Raw genomic sequence first — 12,574 nt, 5'->3', positions numbered from 1 at the left:
CTCAATAAGTGCCAAGAGTATAGAGGAAAAGACAGGCAGGGGTACACATTGACATTATCAATCAATAAAACAGTGGGTGGTAGCTATACAGACACAGGGCATTTGTTTTATTTTATTGTAAACTTGTTCTCGAATGTACTTCTTTGAAGCAGTAGGTCCCAGAGTGCTGCTCGACACACAGTTGCTAAAACTGACGTTTTCTTTCGATTTTCGCGCCCAAGTTGCAGTGTTATTTTATGCTTTGCTTGTTGTGTTATAAATGTATTGATTTAAAGAGGCAGGGAACTCACTGATGTGGCCCGCCATCTGAATGGGTCAAAGTAAATGTATTCGGCGGATGGCTCAGCGTGTTAGCCCTCTTATCTCTGAATAAAATAGGGATGCAGTACAGCTCTTATTGAATAAGAACACTGAGCTGTCATGGCATTGGCTCCATGGACACTGACAGAGGTTGAGCAGCTATTTTTAGGGATGTGGTCAACACAGGGGGAGGGCATTGAGAACTTCCACCTCATGGTTTTTTATTGACCAATGCCATTAGTGTTTCGCCAAGCTGAAGGCAGAGACAAGAAATCAATAAAGGTCACACTATTAGTGCAAACTAAAAAGTTACATACAATTGAACTGGCTGGTGTTCATTCTGCTGCTTGTTAACCAGTGTGAACCCTTAGAGGGAGGCAGCCTTGATCTGTTCAGCTTGGGAAGTCTGGAGGGCCCACAGGGAGCCATAGGCCGCTGAGGGAGTCATTTTGCATTCTGTGTGCACTTGTAGACTTACAGTCAAGACAGGAAGGCAGACACACTCACATACACACTTCCTAATTACCTAAATTCAACATTATTCTCCACATCCAGTAATTCCCTTGCATATTGTGCAAACACAGCAATACACATATCAGAAATTGCACACATTGAATATGAGCAAACACAATTTAAAATGCCATATGCCATGAAGTTGAAGTCAATGAGTGAATGAGGAACTTTCAAAACCATTTGTGCAACACTTTGGTGTTAAGCTTCTTCTCTGCTTGGGCTGGCAGGCTGGAGTTGTGAAAGTGTAGTTGAGGTTTAATAAGCGATAAGAGGTGTCCCCTGGTGCCTAATTTACCACTGCATTCTCGTTATGCATTGCAAAGGATGCTCGTTCAACTGCAAGGTGTTGTTCAAGAATATTAGGGTGTGATGTGATGATGGCATATCACACTGGAGACAGTTGTATGGACCAGCGACTTAACAGGCTGATGAGATGTGATAAGAGCCGTCTGATTAATTGTGCCGCACCTCTCTCTACAGGCCTTCAGCCCTGGGTCTAAAAGTCATGTGAAGCTCTTCGTTATCGATCAGAACTTTTCCAGTAAAGAACACTCCAGGTATTATTTTCTGATGTTTTCCTTTTGCAACCATGGAAGGAATATACTATAATACAGTGCATGGAGAAGTACTCACTAAAGAGTACTAAAGAGATTCTGAAAGTTTCAGGAAAAAAGATTCACTCACTTTTTGTCCTGATCCATTTATATAAAAACCTGTCTGAAAATGAGCTGATCAGATTGTGTCCACTTTATGATGTCATAACGATTTTTTGGCTTGTGTAACCCAGTGGCAGTTCTAGAACATTTTACATGGGGTGGCAAAGGGGGGGAAAGAGGTCATGCCAGGGTGGCATGGGATGGCGGACAGTACGTAGTATTTTATACTGTATAACCTATTTATTGTTAAATCATGCCCTAACACAGGGGTGCCCAACCAGTCGATCGCGATCGACCGGTCGATCGCGGGGAGATTCCCAGTCGATCGCGAGATGTGTCTAAAAATAGAACAACAATATTCTGTTTTATCGTTAATGTCCTATAACATAATCTTCCTGTGCCAGAATAATGCACTTGAACGCATCAAAGCTTTGTGATTGGCCGGCGTGACCCCATGTGTCGGGGCGTGGCTGGTGGGCAGTTTCGGTGACATTGTCCGTGTCAACAGGAGTGACAGTCCGCACACACACAAGACCGCAATTATGGCAGAAGCAAAAGAGCCCAAAATATATCATTTTCACTCCGAGTGGGAGGATGATTATTTTTATCTATTCCAATTCAAACTCCATCTGTCATCTGCAATGCGAGCGTGGCTTTATCGAAGAAGGGTAATTTAGGAGCGGCATTTTCAAAACAGTGCACAAACGCTACGAGACGGAACTCCCTCCTAATTCTGCCCTACGCTCCAAAAGGGGAGGGGCCTGAAAGGACAGCTAAATGCACAGCAGTCCATTTCCACCAGGCCCAACAACAAGAGCAAGGCTGCTACCATAGCATCTTATCGTGTCAGTCACGTTCTTGCGAAACACATGAAGTCTTTCAAAGATGGCGAAGTTGTGAAACAAGCATTCCTGGAGGCTGCAGACGCGCTTTTGGGGACAGTAAACAACAACAATAACAGTAGCATTTCAACAGGTTTTTGATATAATAAAAACTCAAGTTGGATACCGTTATTAATCAGCTGTGAGTTTTAGTTTGTTTGAACTTAGTCATTATAATTATTGTACAAAATGGTATAAGAATGCAAACTTAAATTGATTATAGTCTATTATCAATTCAGGTTAAGAAACTGTTGCTTGCATCCTATTAAAGGCATTTATTTTTATACTCTACTAAAATGCAACAAAAAATTCTTATTTATTGCACGTTGGCAGCAGATTCCTGTGTAGCTTCAGATCTGAGTTGTCTTATTAGTAAGCCTAATTTATACTTTTGAAGCAACACTATTTCTATATAATGGCAAAGAAAGGGTTCAGCGTCTTTTCTTTTCTCCCTGAGTCATATGTGGCAGCACTGTTCAATGTTTCTTGAAAACATTACCCACTGTAGTATGTGACGTGTGAATAAACTCCAACTCTGTATCAACAACACTGTTGTGTAACTTCAGTTAAATACTTGTATGTGTGTATATTAGAAAGAGCCGAGGTAAGATAAAGGATCTGCAGTATTTTATGAGGTATTAATCGTACAAAGGTCAGTTTTATACAAGTAGAAGTGTGTATGTATCTTGTAGTAGGCTGTCAGTAATGGCTACGCCTCTCTATTTGGACTGGTAGATCTCGGCAGACTGGCAACTTTAAAAGTAGCTCTCGGTTCAAAAAAGGTTGGGCACCCCTGCCCTAACACAAGTGTTCTTAATGCACAAGAGAAACAAGGTGTTCAGGCAAACCAACTAAAATATAGTATAAAACAGCTAAAAGTACTCATGATACCCTAGAACTCTGTTTACTGTAAGTACAGTAAAGGTTCTTAGTTATAATTAAGTACACAAATGACATCACCCATCTCTTAAAGGTGGGGTAGGTAATTTTGGAGAAACCAGCTTGAGTGCGCTAGAATTTGAAAATAGATAGCTGGAAAAAATCTGCCACTTCCTTACAGAGCCCCTCCTCCAACACACACGAACGCGCACATGACCAATGAGGACACGAGATAAATTTGTGCACAGATGGAAGGCTGACAGGCAGGTAGGCCATCCAGTTATTTTAGCCGGGCCGGCTAAAATGATTGGTCATGCTTTTTACAGTACTACGGCTTCCACAGATGACATTTTTTTATGGATTTTTTGTCAAAGCACAACCTGTTAAACCCCAAGCCTGTTTTTCAGGTTTCAGGCTCGAAAATGACATTCCCAGAACAAATGACCATACTTCCCTGCTAAAAGGGTTAAATTAATAATCGTTTTTCTCAAAGTAATGATAAACCTGTGAGTTGGATGTAGAAAAGTCAGATTCAATATAGATGTTTTTTATTTTAAAGAAAATTCAGATTGAACATGGTAAAAAACTGTAAATTATAGTGTCCGTCCAAAACATATTTTGTTCTTATAGTGAAAACTAACCTTGTATGATGGGTTAGTAGACTAAAAGCTTTAGGAATCCAAAGTACAACATATAATAATTACCCTGTATCAAGATTGATGCAAAACATGTGATATTTGACCTTTTTAGACAGATTTAGTAAAAAGGGGGGGCCATTTGGGTGGATTTTTCATATCTCTGGCCCCCCTTGTTGGATTTTGACATGTGACATCTCTTTCTGACCGTCAGAGCCAATGGAATCGAGGGGAACTCCCACATAGTCCTTATTTGGTAATGTGTGTGTGTTAGACTGGCGCATAGCCTAGACCGGAAGCAGCAGCCACTCTGGTAGCTACCATTAGCAACTAACTTTTGCTCTCCGATTTTTACATAAAAATGGAATTATGGATTATAAATGAAATAATTTTTTTATACAGAGACGTTAAAAACCTATGGATTAACCGATTCAACCGCGTTTTTTCTCGTTTTAATGCCATTGAACCGGGCCCGGCGCCACGAGGTGGCAAAAGGGGGCATTGCCCCCTCAGTTGTATTCTTTGCCCCCTCACCTTGAGCATCATTCATCCATCAAAAAGTACAATAAATGTCACAATTATAAAATAACTTAAAATAATTATTTCCCCCAATACAAGTTACTATGTTTAGATCAGATATGTGGGCAGGGAGTCAAACAACGTGTAAAAAAGCCTCAACCCCAAGTAAACTTGTAGTCTTAATGTTAGCGTGTGCTTGTAAACACAGTCGGATGGGTGACCAAAACGTCCCCGTTTTCCGGGCAAAGTCCCCGTTTTCGGTGGCCGGTACCCGGTTGAAACTCCCGAAAATGCTCCCGTTTTTGAATGTGCGTTAAAAAGCATAGAGCAAGGTGATGTAAAATGTTACATGTCAGTAAAAACAGAGTAACAGTGTTGTGCCTTTTGTAGCGTTAGCGTATTTCTTCTACTACTACTTCGTCTACCTCTACTACTTCTTCTTCTTCTTCTACTTCTAATTCAATGTAACTGCCCGCAAAATATTGGACAAAAGAAACTCGGCTAGTAGTGACAACTAAATCCAAAGTATTACAACAAAAGTGCTTTATGGCCAAGTGTGGGATTGAATATTAAATTAGTTTAGATTAGATGTATTGTCCCCAGGGGGAAATTTGTTTTACAGCACTGTGAAAACAATATGAAATCAACAACAAATAAGACAGACAACTACAGATAGCACCACACATGATGGTTACCTGTTATTATTTAGGGCTGCCTGTATGGATCAGGCTTTTGCCAAAGCGAGCCCTTTTACTATAATAATAATAATAATAATAATAATAATAGGTATGTATAAACCGTATCGGTACAATGAGCGACATCTAGTGGCGGATTGTGGAACATTGATCTGATTTTTCTCATGGCAGTTAGACTCTAAAGACAAACCAGGGGACTTTATTTTTAATCTGTGTCTGTCCATTTGGTGTAGTATTTTATCTTATATTACAGTTTGTCTTTATATTATTTACTTTCTTATGAAATGCCAGGTTTTAGGCCTTGGTTTGAACATTCAATCCTGAAAATAAAAAATCAACCAGATGAATTGTTCTTTAATCCTGATATAGAGTAGATAGTAAGTAAGTAAATATGATAGGAAGACGAGTTAAGGGATAGAGGAGAAAAGATTATGGTATAAATACAGAGCCTGTCAATTTATACATTTATACAAATCAATGTATAAATTCAAGTCAATGTTAGTCTGTTAACCAAAGTGCAGCCATTTGATAATGTACTATCTATTATTAAAGATCAGAGGAAAATAACAGAATGGTAAATCCGGAATAATAATAAAGAAGCAAAGAGATTGTAGAGCAGTGAGAAGGAAAAAAGCTTTATGTGTCAATTCATTACATTGCCAGTATTTTTCGTTATCGCCCCCTCTGATTTTTTAACAGCCCCCTCAGTCATTTCATCCGGGCCTGCTGATTGAACACGTCTTTTGATCAGATTGACAGCTACGGTGAGACGATCTCCCTAGAAGCTCCGTAAAGGTACGTGTTGTGATGTCTGTGTTTGCTTCCCCTGTTGCGAGTCCGGATCACTCAGTGATGATACTATATACCTAAATAATCTGTGGAACCTCAGCTTTAAAGGTCAAATGCAAAGCTTCTAAATATGCTACATTTTTATAGAAATGTTGTTTTTAAGACTGTCTGTATTTTTTATTTTATTTAAATCGAGATAATACACCCAAAAAAAAGCTTTTTATTGATCCAAAACTCGAGCCAAAGCCGTCTGAATTTCTGACATGTAATTCCCAGCAGCCTCCGCGCGCGTGACGTAATAGTGGCCAAACAGTCACTCTCTGGACCAAATATCCCGACTCGGCAGTCTCGGTCACATGTTTTTCGAAAAGAAAACTGAATTAACATGGGTTATTGTTGAGCTTTTTGTTGTACGAACGGTGCGGGATCTGGGAGAGTTTTACATGCATTTCCCAAAGACCAAATCATCCGCAAAAAATTGATTTTTTTTAGTGAATCGTGTTGGATGGCAACCGACAAAATGGAGCAAGTTGTGTTCTGACCACTTCGCGTGTGATGCATACGACGTTGATCCTGCTATCATGAAGTCTGTTGGTGGAGAAGCATTAATAGCACGTCGGAGGCTGAAACCCGGAGCCATCCCCTCCATATTTCAGCACAAGAAACCACTGAAAGAATGAAAGAGCCGGGTGATGCAGAAACGCCAAAGAATTGAGGTAAACAACTTTTGATTAGATTTCAAAGCGCACGGAGCACAGCAGATAACGCAGATAACGGAATTGCAGTTTTATTGCTTATAGAGGTGGGCACCGTTAGATTCTGTGTCTTTACGATCATAAACAATGTGTTGGATGTGGAGCTAGGATAAGTAATAAGGGCGCTAGGAGTGATAGGTTAGCATTTTTCGCTCGGGGCTAATTCACTGTTAGCATTGTAGTTTATCTGCAGCTCATTCATCGCTCCTCCACTCATAACGGAAAATGTCGAACGTCCTACAGTCGGTGATGCAGACTTCTTCTCCCATCTCTTCCTTCACTTTCCCATAGTTGTGGCAGCACTTGTTTTCTCGGCTTGTAGGCATGGTCTGGCAGTTTCCACATCTACACCAATTCTCAGCACCCTCGGCCTCTTCCTCAGATGGCGAACTTGAATCATCGCCATCAGCACTTTCATCGGTGATATCAGGTGACGTTTCCTTGTATTTCCTCTTCGACATCAGAGGCTCGTATAGATATGGTTGGATGTCGACAACATACTCCAGATATTGGGTGGCCTCCGACTCAGAATCAGACATGATAAGCCGGGTGGAAATATGTTAGGCATTGAACAAATTCCCATCCACCTCGTCCTTGTGAGGTGAGTCCGCCTGGACTTTATTTTTCTAAACCTCTCTAAAAAGGTCAAATGTCACTTGTTTTGCATCAATCTTGATACAGGGTACTTATTATATGTTATAGTTTGGATTCCTAAAGCTTTTAGTCTATAGTCTACTCAGAATCAGACATGATAGACGAAACTAGTTGTACTATCGGCGGAAGCCGCTGTGATTGATAAGCCAGGTGGAAATATGTTTGGCACATCTGACGTCACGCGCCGCCATCTTGCGGAGGAGCGGCGGAGAAAATAAATCGTCGGACTTGGTGTTGGGGGTTGAACAAAATGAATATTGCGCATTGCCAGACTCATATTATCTCCGATTTTAATACTGCAATATCTTAGATAGTGTTGTAGCTATATGATTTCGATTGTACTGGCAATTATACAAAAAGCTTTGCATTTGATCTTTAATCGGATATCTTGTATGTGCAGCTCCGATAAGTAATAAGGGTACTTTTATCTTGAGTTCTGTGCCAATGTCCATTAGCATTTTTCGCCAAGGGGTCATTTAGATGCTTCTTATGAGACTTGTGTTTTGTTTTGGTAAAAATAGTTTGTATCTTCAGATAGCTGAGATTATTTCCGTTAATCTGGTATAACACATTAATAGGTTCTTAAATATTAAGATCCCCTGAGACACAGTGTCGTGAAAAAAAAAAACAGGGTCCCCGCCGGCGGGGACCTTGGGGTTTAACAGGTTAAATTGCTATCGGGATGTTAAGAGCAATTTATTTTTTTATTTTTAATGAACAAGGTAAATATTATATAATTGGTATCAGTAAAATGTATAATCTACAATAAAATCTCGTTTAAAATTGTTTTACGATGTCTAAAGTTACTGATAAGTCACATGTTTCCTGCCTGGCCACAGCGTGTATCATTACCCTCTCTCGTCCGGGCGGTAGAAAGGAGCCCTCAGCCAGAGCAGCAGCAGCCAACAAGCTGACTGTTGCTATCTGTATACTATGCCGCCGTAACATAATTTCAGCCAACAGCGTCGTCAGATCTGATGCTCAAAGGGCGCCGTGTCAGCGCCCTGGCCTGTGTGTCTGTGAGTTGTTTGGACTTGTATCCAAGGTGACGCTACAGTAGTTGTCTGCAGGTGGAGACTACGGTGCTAGTGGATCGCCGGAGCTGTAGATTAACATTTACATGCTTATTGTAGTTGTAAGGGCAATGCCTGTAGCACCATGGAGCATATTATGTTATCTTGTTTTTTATATGTAAGAGCATTTTAGTGTTGTAGTTGGTTAATTTGGACCAAATGTACTTGACATACTGTGTAGATTAGTAGTACAGTACTGCATTATACCATATCAGCATCTCATGTGTTTTTAAAATAACTAGTCGTTTCAATATAACCGTTGAAGTGCACCTATCATGCTATTTTTAGGCAATAGCATAGGTCTCAGATATATACAAATATATAAAACATGTCTATGAAGTGTTTAGCTCAAAATACCAAACATATCACCCATTCTAGCTATGCCTCATATCCCTTTATTTTACTTCCTGTTTCAAAAGTGCTGATTTGGGGTATAAAGCTTTAAAAAATAAAATTAATAAAATAAAAAGGAGGGGGCTGAGCTCATGCGGGACCCGGCAGAGCTCTCTAAACTAAATACTGGAGTGATGAAACGCCATATCATGGATTATCAAGGATTATTTCTGAAACAGTATGGAGCTCAAAGGCTTTCTCTCTTGCCGGTTATACCACAAGGTGAGTTCCTTTTTATTTCCTGCTTCTTCACACACATGCTCTGTGCAGTACAGGTTAGCTCTGCGTGTTAGCGATGCTAATGTAAACATGCACCGACCATATTACGTCCAAAACAGTCGGGCATTGTTTCTGATAGGGCCGTGGGTGTAAAGCCAGCCTACATTTCCGATATTACGTCATAACGGACGCAAATCTGGATCAGCTCCGTTGTACCCCCGTTTTTAGAGATTTGGGTAGGAGGAAAAGAGAAAGGGTTTTATTTTCTGACGCTGCGTGAGTTCCCTGACACACCGGGGACACATATTTATGTATAAAAGACATAAAAAAGTGCATTTTGCATGATAGGTCCCCTTTAAAATAGGGATTCAAAAATAATGTTGATGCTTTACTGACTTGACAAAAATGTAAATAATCACATTAACAATGGCTCCATTCTAATAAGTGAAATACCAAGCCATGTCAGTAAGCCTTGCACCATAATAGAACCCTGAAACTTCTTAATTCCACCTGTGCTTTTTCTTGCTTTGGCTAGTCAACATGTCTGTTGTTTTTGTCAATGTGTGTAGCGGGATAAAGTACTTGCACTCAAATCCCTACATGAGTAGAAAAGCACATAATTAGTATCAGCAACATGTAAAGTAGGCTACTGAATCAGTTGTAACATTTCCCCTGTGTCTATTATATCCATTATATATTACATTTTTAGATTGTGAGTACTGATGCAACAATGTGCAAGCTGCATTTGACTGTTTACTGTATCTGCTCATGGTAAGGTCAGTTCAATCACTTAATTTACAGTTTGTTAGTCCACAAAATGTGAGTTATTCAAATGTGTGACAGGTGTGAAGATAATTGTAAGGCCTCACACCTGTCACACACTTTTCATTTGTATCAACTTGTTACAGTGGCTGACACGGGCAAGTACATTACAACAGCCCAAAACACTTCCATTAGTGGAAACTATAGCTTAAAAAACGATGCAACTAATAAATCAACACATTTTTTGAATGACAGTTTGTTTATCGCCGCTGTCTGGTTACTTTTTTAAGTAAATGTTGTCAAATGATGTACCTAAGTACAATTTGGAGGTACGTTTACTTACATTTTACAGCTACTTCTACTCCACTACATGTTGCACTTGTTCCTCCACTATATGATAAATGGAGTTACTAGCAGAGTCAGTTAAATAATACAAAACAGAAATTCATTATAATTATTTCCGTTAAGGTAACACACAACTTTTTTTAAACTTAGGGGGACATTCAAATACTGCAGTATTTAACATAATTAAAATGTGCCCCAACTTTATCAGCTACATCAATTAAAGTAAAGCATGTCAGCCAGTGAATCGATCAGTATAATGAAATATAACACACATTATTTTGCCTGATGAGTACTTTGATACTTTATTACATTTTAAGTAAATATTTGTGAGCTTTTACACATGTGAGTTGTCATTTTAAATGCGGGACTTTTACTTGTACTTGTAAATATTTATAATCTGTATTGCTTATTTTATTCAAGTAAAGTATCTGAAACACTGCTTCCACCAATAGTTATTTGGCTCAAATGTAGTCCAAAATCCATGATATGGCATCCTCATATTGAGCAGGTTGTTCTCTGTCCACAGATTCTTCTTGCTGTGAAGCACTAAATTGCAGGATTAGACAACGGCAGGAGTGATTGGACATAATTAGCCAATTTGGACATTTTAAAGATTAAGTTTATCATCCTCTGTTTCTGTTGAGAGAGAAATGGTCAGGCTGCAGAGCAGTCTTTTCTTTCTTCAAATCTAGGTCACCGCTGTGATCAATTGCCATTACAACTATCAATTTTAAGATTGTCTGGACTGCTGCTGTTCTGGGATTATTACAATTATCTGCAGAAAACATCGTCATATCCGCAGACTATGCTGTGCAAACTCCGTTGTCCCTTCCTACTCCCCTGGATCAGACGTGCATTTCGTAAAGAGTATTTGTCTTTTTAAATCAAGCACATTTATTTGGCTGAACAGAAGATAGAGAATGGTGAGGGAGGATGTGTTTGGGTGATTTAAAACCATCAAATAAAATCATCCAGTTTCCTACTGCAACATTTATTTCTGTTGTTTGTATTAAAATATAAATCAATAAAAAACAGTATCAAAATAATGCAATGCACAGAAAACCACAGTCACTGTACTATAATATCCACTTGTACAAACATATATTTAATAAACTAGTGTTTATTTTATTGGAATTTAGCATAATGCTGTAGTCATAATATATATTAGGGTGGTCCTTAGTGCAATGTACATTTTTGAATTCCTTTTATTTGAAGCTCCAACCACCGGAATTTGTTATGATAGTCAAGAAAACTCTCCTGGTGAATTTTATTCAAATTCCAACAACATTTACCCCTCCCTCATCGACCTGGGCTGCCACAGCAGCAGCCACGGTGCTGCAACTGAGGCTAAACTTCAAGGTGGATGAGGGAGGGGTAAATGTTGTCAGATTGAGGAAAAAATTCACCAGGAGAGTTTTCTTGACTAATAGAATGAATTCTGGGGGTTGGAGCTTAAACTTTCCGACTTTCAATTTTAAGGACCACCCTAATATATATATATATATATATATATATATATATATATATATATACAAAACAAACAAACAAAGAAAACAGAGGTTAAAAGCAATTATCTTGATGATTGTTCGATTATGTCGATCCCCTGGGACCTGCATTATTTATTTATTTGACCACTAAAGCACATCAACATAAAATAAATATCAGTGACTCTTGCTCAAAGGTTACATTTGTACTTACATTTTCTAACCAGCAGATGGAAGCTTTGTCATTGTGTTTTCCTCTACAGTCATACCATGTAAGGACACCCATGTCTAAATAATGACTTGACTTTGATAAATCATTGCCAGTTCCCCTAAAGCTGTGTCTTAAATATCACATCTGCAGTTAATAATCCATATCAACAGAAATCATTCTCATACAGAAGCTGCCAGGCAAACAAGGCTTCTTAGGAGGCTGCTAATCTCTCTGTTTTGGCACAGTAATAAAACAAACACTAATCAAATCAACTGTTGTGGGAAACTTAAAATACCAAAATGCAGGTACAGGAAGGTGTCTATCCTAATAGTACTGGTGAAAAGATATTGGTATTTGATCTTATGCAGTTGTAAAGTGTTTTTGTTGAGTTTGGGAGATGAACAGCTGTTGTGTTTTGGCCTCAAGGAGAAATCAAAGAAAGGTTCCTTTAACAATTTGACCACAAATACTGTACATGACTAAATATTTTATTATTTCTTTACAATCTATGGGTCATTTAGAAAATGGTGTTTATGACTACCAATTCCAGCATTAATGACTCATATGATTACCCTGGCCTTGCCTTGAGATGAATATTATTTTTGAAGTTTTTTTTTTCTGACAAAAAGCTACATTTTGCAAAAGCAAAATAAATAGATTAAAAAAAGTAAAGTCAGGATCTACAGTATAAATAATAAAAATGGAAGTAACTACAGAAAAACACAACACTAACCAGAGTAATCAATTTCACTTTAATAAACTGGAGATTATGAATCCCTGAAAGAGTGAATATCAATAAATTGCTTGATGA

Source organism: Gymnodraco acuticeps, unplaced genomic scaffold, assembly GCF_902827175.1.
Source record: "Gymnodraco acuticeps unplaced genomic scaffold, fGymAcu1.1, whole genome shotgun sequence".
In the NCBI taxonomy this organism is placed as follows: Eukaryota; Metazoa; Chordata; class Actinopteri; order Perciformes; family Bathydraconidae; genus Gymnodraco; species Gymnodraco acuticeps.
The sequence above is the reverse complement of the archived record's forward strand: the minus strand, read 5'-3'. Positions refer to the sequence as shown.